This window comes from Sorex araneus, chromosome 3 (assembly GCF_027595985.1).
Source record: "Sorex araneus isolate mSorAra2 chromosome 3, mSorAra2.pri, whole genome shotgun sequence".
NCBI classification, from domain to species: domain Eukaryota; kingdom Metazoa; phylum Chordata; class Mammalia; order Eulipotyphla; family Soricidae; genus Sorex; species Sorex araneus.
Window position 1 is genome coordinate 81,259,487 of NC_073304.1, and position 7,471 is coordinate 81,266,957.

Genomic DNA, 7,471 nt, shown 5'->3' on the forward strand with positions numbered 1-7,471 from the left:
GCCCTGGTCTTTCTTTCTTTTTCTTTTTTTTCTTTTTGATCTCTCTCTTTATCTCTGTCTCTCTCTCTCATAAAAATTACTGAGAATAGAGAATAGTAAGGAATCTCAATCCTTCTCAAAAGTTTTTGGTGAAATTCTTTGAAGAGAATTTGGATTGAAGTATCTGGCTCATGTTTCAGTCATCCAACTGTAGCATAATACCTATGCTTTTTGTGCATTTGAATTGTCATTTGATTGGGTTTCAGTGGGTGAAAACAGAGAAAAGGTTAATGCTCTTTTTAAAAAGTGAGTGCATTTTCTTCATGCTTTCCTGCCCCTTTCTGTGCACTGCATTCATGTGACCAACAATGATTAGAATTTTAGGAAGTCACAAAATGAAAGATTCCTTGAGCCCTGAACCATCATAGTTTAAGAGTTACTTGTCTTAAATTATCATGTGATTAAGAAATAAATTACCGAGGGCAAGAGAGATAGTACTGTAGATAGGACACCTACTTTGCACATCACTAACCTGAGTTTGATTCCTGCAACACTGTAGGGTCCCTGGAGTCCTGTCAAAAGTGATCCCTGATCACAGAGTGAGGAATAAGCCCTGAGTCCAGCCAGTGTGAGCCAGGAACCTAATAATTATAATAAATAAATAAAGGAAACAAACTGATATTTTATATATCAATTATGTTTTGCTTATTTGTGACTCTACCTATAATTTAGCCATCCTAACCTGTATTCTTAATATTTTTGTTGTCTCGTGGGTCAAGCTCTTCGACCCTCCAAACAACAGTTTTAGAAATGCTGCTAAGACAGAACTCTTCACCATCCTAAGGGCTTTCAAAGGTAAACTAAAATAGCTCAATATTTAGTTGATGCTATGTGTCTTGGTATTTGAAGTTTTCTTTGCTTAATAACCAATTGCATTCATTTTATTAATTCATGTATCCTTATTCATTTTAAAATTAGACTTTTGTTGTTACCCATTTTTATGTTTGGCTTAGGCACCATCACAGTCAAATATTTCTACTATAAAATGTCAGGAACAAGCACTTCCATATATTTTTCAATTTTGCTCAATAATCTTGAAGAATAACTTGTATCACTTGTCATAAAGTTGATCTTTGATTTGCTCAAGCAGGTGTCAGTAACATCTCCATTTGTCCCTGTCACATACTAGTGTAGCCAAGTGGCATCTGCTCACTCCAGGAACACGAAGAGCCTCAAACCATTCGTTCAGGGTTTTGATGAAGAAGTCTGACCATCTCATAGGTGGGTGGCCACGTGGTCTTTTGATGGCTCGTGGAATCCAGTCGGTAATAACTCTAGTCCAGTGATCGTCTCTAAATCACATTATGTGTCTGGCCCATCTGATTTTTGATGTCTTGGCAAACGAGACAGAGTCCCTGATTCTTGATCGTCGATGGAGATCGGAACTCCGGATTCCTTCTCTTACTTGGGTGATACTCCAAGCATTCCTCTTTGGGAGACCCAAATAGCGTTCTCATCCTGTTTTCATAAGGCTCAGGTCTCTGAGGCGTATGTTAGTGTAGAAGAATGGTGGAGTCGAAAAGATGTGCCCAGAGCTGGAGGTTCTTCGTCCTCTTAACAACTTCTTCAATGCTCTTGAAGGCATTCCACACTGCTGTCTTACTCCTGTGCAGCTCAGGTGCCAGGTTGCTTGTCATGTTGAGTCCTTGACCTACGTACACATAACTGCTGCATTTGGAGATGTTCATTCCATTGAGGGAAAATAGAACATCAGGAACTAGTTTGTTTCTCATGAACATTATCTTCGTGAGGTTCAGCTGCAGTCCAACCTTTCCACACTCATGATCAAAGTCAGCCAGCATTTGTGCTGTTTGGCTGATATTTGGTGTTATTAGAACGAAGTCATCAGCAAAGCAGAGGTGGTGTAGTTGCCAACTGTCTATCTTCACTCCCATTCCTTCCCATTTCAGTCCTTGCATGATGTTCTCGAGGGTAGCACTGAAGAGTTTCGGTGAAATGGTGTTGCTCTGCCAAACCCCTCTCTTTATGTTTATGATCACTTCTTTGTAGAACGGTGAGATCGTGGTGGTGAATTCTGTAATACAGCTCACGGAGGATCCTGGTGTATTGAATTTGAACACCCTGTTTAGCTAGGGCTTCGATGACCACTTCATTCTCAACAGAATCAAAGGCCTTCTTTAAATCGATGAATGTTAGACAGAGTAGTATCTTGAACTCTTGCGAAACCTCAATGAGCTTGGTCACCCTGTGGATATGTCAATTGTGCAACCGGGCTTTTTTGTATGGTTGTCCTTCATCTAGTGTTCTGCCAATCCTATTCAGGATGACTTGAGTGAATAACTTGCAGATGACAGATAACAGGCAGATCGGCAGCGATAGTTGCCGATGTTGTTAATGTCTCCCTTCTTGTACAACAGAACAGTCCTGCTGGTTTTCCATTGAGACAGAACAATTAATTGATCACAGCCAATCTTGAAGAAAGACAAAAAAATAAAAAATACCACAAAATTCTCTTACCAACATGCTAGAGATTGATAAAATAACACAGCCATTCATATTGCAGCTTTATATATATTTTTTTAGTATAATGAATGAATTTTTTAAATTTATTTTATTGAATCACCATGTGAAAAGTTAGAAAGTTCTCAGGCTTATGTCTCAGTTATACAATGTTCAAACACCCGTCCCTTCACCAGTGCCCATATTTCACCACCAAAAACCCCAGTATGCCTCCCCCCCACCCCCCACCCCCGCCTGGGTAACTGATAAATTTCACTCTTCTCTTTACCTAGATTACATTCCATATTTCAACACAAAACTCACTATTGTTGTTGGAGTTTCAACACAGACTCACTATTTTTGTTGGAATTTATCCCCCAAGGAAATATTTGATATTGAGTTTTCCACTGATGAGAATGAAGAGAAAAAGACAATTTCTGTATTTTAGTAATTAAATCCAGGGAGATTAAAGTTGGAAATTGAATCATTTCCCTTCCTGGAGCAGCATGGAGCAAAAGCTTAGTACACAGTCTGGATACATGGTTGCAAGCACTCTCTGGAACCCCAAGTCTTATAGCTGCCTCTGGTTCCTGCTCGTTCGGCATTCACGCGAGCTCCGGCCCCGGCCCGAGCCTGCCCAGGTGTCCCAGTTTCAAGTTCAAAGCACACATTTGTTTTTTCCGCGCCACAAAGTTCATACCTGCTCAAAGGACCCATAAAGTGTCAGACACCACGCCTTCTCCCCCGGGAGGGAGGAGAGACCAAGGGAGAAGGATATTTCCTCCATTAGCCGGCGTGGGGGCAAAAGCTTAGTTCACAGTCCGCATACATGGTTGCAAGCACTCGCCGGAACCCCAAGTCTTATAGCTGCCTCTGGTTCCTGCTCATTCGGCATTCCCGCGGCTGTGCAGAGGCATGGCCACCCGGGTGGAATCTCGGCCGAAGCCCAAGCTCCGGCCCCGGCCCGCAGCTTTATATTTAGGAAATTTTCTGTGGTGATCCTTACTATGTCACTCCTTTCCCCCAACCCCTCAACTCCCCCCACCTTCCCCCACCCCCACCCTATTCCCCCCTCAGGGATTTTCATAAGACTCTTGCCATTGCTCCACAAAACTACCTGGTAGACCTGGATTCTATACCCAGAATCCCATATGGCCCTCTGAGCACCACCAGGAGTAATTCCTGAGTGCCAAACCAGGAATAATTCCAGAGCATTCCAAAGTGGGGCCCCCAAATCTCCCCACCCCGTGAAAATTGTTTCTTACTTTTTTGTAGTAGACAGAATACATATCTGGCAGATCAAAGACTTCATCACTTCCTTGTAGAATGGTGAGATCCTGGTGGTGAATCCATAATACAGCTCCCAGAGGATTCTGATGCAAATGACTTATATATATAATTATAATTAATTTATTAGACCAAAAGAAGTTTTCAGAAATCCTAGAGAGTTCTTTCTAAATGTGACACATATTTTAGAAGCCTAAATAAATCAATAAATTTGCATTAACCATATGTTAGAAAGATCAAGAACACATTTAAACAATATGTTCTTTTATGTTGACAAAAATAATTAATTAAGCAAATTATATATAAATATAATATCCTTAATATGCAAGAAATTCATCTAATGATAAACTTGGCAATAACTCAACAGAATAGGAAAGGAACATAAAAATATACATACATATGATAATATGCATAGCTCTTTAAAGAATATTTTAAAAATATCTCATTCATAATAATAGAAAAATAATTTTAAATCTATAATAGGAGACATATAATTGGAGATATATGTGAAGTTTTAGATATCCCAGTGCTAATATGAGCACAGGGAAAAAATGACTTTCATACACTATTATTTATAAGTCTATGTTGAAACAATTTCATTGGTGGAAATTTTTATAAAATTTGTAAGTTTGAAGTGCTCATAAATTTTTATTCTGCAGTATTATCACTTATAGATATACTGTTTATAAAAATAATTTTTTCGACAAGAAATATTTACTGTACTTGTTTTAGTTAACAATGTTAGAATCAGTCTATCTACTAATAAAGACATGGTTAAGTAATTGCAGTATATAATAAAGCCATAAAATAACACATTTTACATAAGATGATCTGCATTATACATTAATATATAAAGAGAAGATCCAGAATAAATATTGCATATTCATACATATATTTGTGCCTGTATGTGCATAAAATCTTTTACAAACAAGACATAAAAGTCTATAAAATGTATTACATACAAGAAAGAAAACTTGGTATTTAAGCAATAATTAAAAATATATAAAAAGATATATTTGTTTACTCAGTTTGTCATTAGCAAAGTAGTGAAGACAGATACATGTGTTTTCACAACTTTGGCAGTTAAATACACAAGATCTAGGTGTCTGAAAGTTTTATTATTTCTGAGGTGTCTCTGGGTGGTGTGTAAATGATAACTTACTGTGTTATCATGGTCTTTTTTACATGAATGTTCCTAGTATCTCTTTGTGTGTGGAAATTTCTTCTTCTTAGAAGGATACCGGTAAGATTGAAATTAATGCCAACTTTAATGGTTTTGCATTAATTTATATTCATTGTTAAAGGCCCTTTTCTCCAATATGATCATATTTAAGTTCTATGCATTAAAACTTTAACATGAATTTGGGTAAAGTTTGGGAGCTCATAGCAAAGGGTGAGTTCTCACTTTAGTGGCATTGGTACTTAAAAAAATGGGTCTTATGAAGATATGCCTTGCAAAAATGCATAACTTCATGAAAACTGCCATATAAATATGCACATTATGTCCTCTAAAGCCTATTTTTTTTTAGATTTTTTTTATTAGTTTATTTTTAATTAGAGAGTCATCGTGAGGGTACAGTTACAGATCCATACATCTTTGTGCACATGCTTCCCCCATACAAAGTTCAATAACCCATCCCTTCACCAGTGCCCATTCTCCACCACCCGTAAACCCAACATCCCTCCCCCCCCTCCCCAGACCCGTCTCCCCACACCCCACCCTGCCACTATGGCAGGGAATTCCCTTTTGTTTTCTCTCTCTGATTAGGTGTTGTGGTTTGCAATAGAGGTGTTGAGTGGCCATTGTGTTCAGTCTCTAGTCTGTATTCCACCCGCCTCACCCTTCCCCCACATGACCTCCAACCACATTTTACTTGGTGGTCCCTTCCCTGAGTTACCCAGAATGAGAGACCAGCCTCCAAGCCATGGAAACATTCTCCTGGTACTTATTTCTACTATTCTTGGGCGTTAGTCTTATAGTCTATTATTCTATATTCCACAGATGAGTGCAATCTTTCTATGTCTGTCTCTCTCTTTCTGACTCATTTCACTTAGCATGATACTTTCCATGTTGATCCACTTATATGCAAACGTCATGACCTCATTTTTTCTAACAGCTGCATAGTATTCCATTGTATAGATGTACCAGAGTTTCTTCAACCAGTCATCTGTTCTAGGGCACTCGGGTTTTTTCCAGATTCTGGCTATTGTAAACAGTGCTGCGGTGAACATATACGTGCATATGTCACTTCGACTATACTTTTTGGCTTTTCTGGGATATATTCCCAGCAGTGGTATTTAAAGCCTATTTTTTTAAAATTGGAAGCAAGCCTAAGTCCTTTTCCTTAAATTTTTAAAAAATTTATTTTCTTTCTTTCTTTTTTTTTTTTTAATGTGGAACACTTCACAAATTTGCGTGTCATCCTTGCACAGGGGACAAGCTAATCTTCTCTGTGTCATTCCAATTTTAGTATATGTACTGCCGAAGCAAGCACTTAAATTTATTTTAATGTAGACAAAAGCAACAACTGTTGGTGCAACTCTAGAGTTGAAATCAATTAGATAGCAAAATTGCTATATTAAAATAAGTAAATATTAGAAATCAATTTTTATGTGAAAATTGTTTCATCTGGTCACTGGAGTTGTTAGGTCCTCGTCTAAGAATTTATTAAGCACTTTGTTGCTAATTGAGCCTTCTGGTAACTGTTTTTCTTTATTGAGTTTAGTTGTCTTCTATGTTACTTTCTCATCTAATTTGGTGTACTTCAGCTGAAATTTCAGTATTGAGGAATTAGGAGGTGTGGCATGGCCATGTATGCAGCCCCTGCTCCAGAGAATTTAAGATCTATGGTCAGGGTCAGAGTTTACAAGGCTGCATCTATGGATGGTGGGCATGGATTCTGGTGCTTTTGGAAGTATGGGATCTCAGGGGAGGCTGCCCACTCCAATTTCTAGAAGACACGACTGTTTTCAGCCTGGGCACCAGGTACCTGAAATTATTTGCAGTTTGGTCTCTCTGCAGAGATTGTTCCCTTAGTGGTGGGAGTTTAGCATTTGGCTTGGTTGCAGAAGTAGTTGTGTGACTGCTGGGATTTTAATAGATCAGATTCTTAGAGCACCTTCTGAGAGTGCCCCTGAGTTTTCAGCTGCAAGAACCAGGATTTTCCTGAAATTATTTACAGTTTAGAATCTCTAAAGAGAGTATTTGTGAAGCAGTGGAGTTGAGATGTTGGCAGGACTACATGAGTGCGGTATAGATGTGAATGCCTGGGCTTCAGAGAGGCAAATTTTAGCCTGCCTGCCTACTGAGAATGCTCTAAAGTTTTCAGCCACAGGGACTGGTATTTTCATGAATTTTAGCTTTTTGGCATCCATCTCCTTGGAGATTGAGTAGGGAATCCTTAGAGCAGGGCCAGTGGGTGAGTCAATATGGTGGCAACTCTGGGAGGTGGGCATGGACTTCCATAAGTATGGGGATTGGGGAAGGTGACCACCCTGACTCCAAGAGGACTCCAGAGTTGTCAGCCTGTGTACTAAGGTACTTGGAATTATTATCAGTTTGACGTCTTGGCAGATAATGTACTTGGATGTGAGTACTCGTTGTGGCAGTAGAAGTAAGGTGTGGATGCAACTGCCTTGAATTCTGCAGGTAGGTACTAGGCCTGTCCACCTCCCAAGGGTGCCC

At 39.1% G+C, this 7,471-nt stretch overlaps 1 non-coding gene across 1 annotated transcript; it reads right to left on the reverse strand.

The window, feature by feature from the left end:
- Positions 1-6,174: 6,174 nt before the first annotated feature.
- LOC129403833 (U6 spliceosomal RNA) lies at positions 6,175-6,281 on the reverse strand. Its single transcript, XR_008629493.1, has one exon. It is a non-coding gene; the product is annotated as a U6 spliceosomal RNA (small nuclear RNA).
- Between the last annotated feature and the right edge of the window lie 1,190 nt (positions 6,282-7,471).